This window comes from Etheostoma spectabile, chromosome 22, assembly GCF_008692095.1.
Source record: "Etheostoma spectabile isolate EspeVRDwgs_2016 chromosome 22, UIUC_Espe_1.0, whole genome shotgun sequence".
Lineage (NCBI taxonomy): Eukaryota > Metazoa > Chordata > Actinopteri > Perciformes > Percidae > Etheostoma > Etheostoma spectabile.
Window position 1 is genome coordinate 17672998 of NC_045754.1, and position 317 is coordinate 17673314.

The window sequence follows — 317 nt, forward strand, 5'->3', positions numbered from 1 at the left end:
AAACCCAGTTAATAGCTACCCAATGAATATTACTGGGAAACTGAACGAGAAGGACTGCACTACTTTATTTTCCAGTTTATTCATAAATTACACAAACAATTACTACTTCAGAATTGAGAGCAGTGCATACAAGGCATCAGCTGTTTGTGATCCTCTTCAAATAAAAGTTACAGGTAAGAAAGGGTTTGTATCATTCTGTTTTATTTGAGATATACAGTAACAACAAAATAATGTACAGTTTCTGATTCTGTTTTAAACTCCAGATTCCCCCCCGAGCCCCAGAATTGAGATCTCAGGTGATCTGAAGGAGAAGGAGT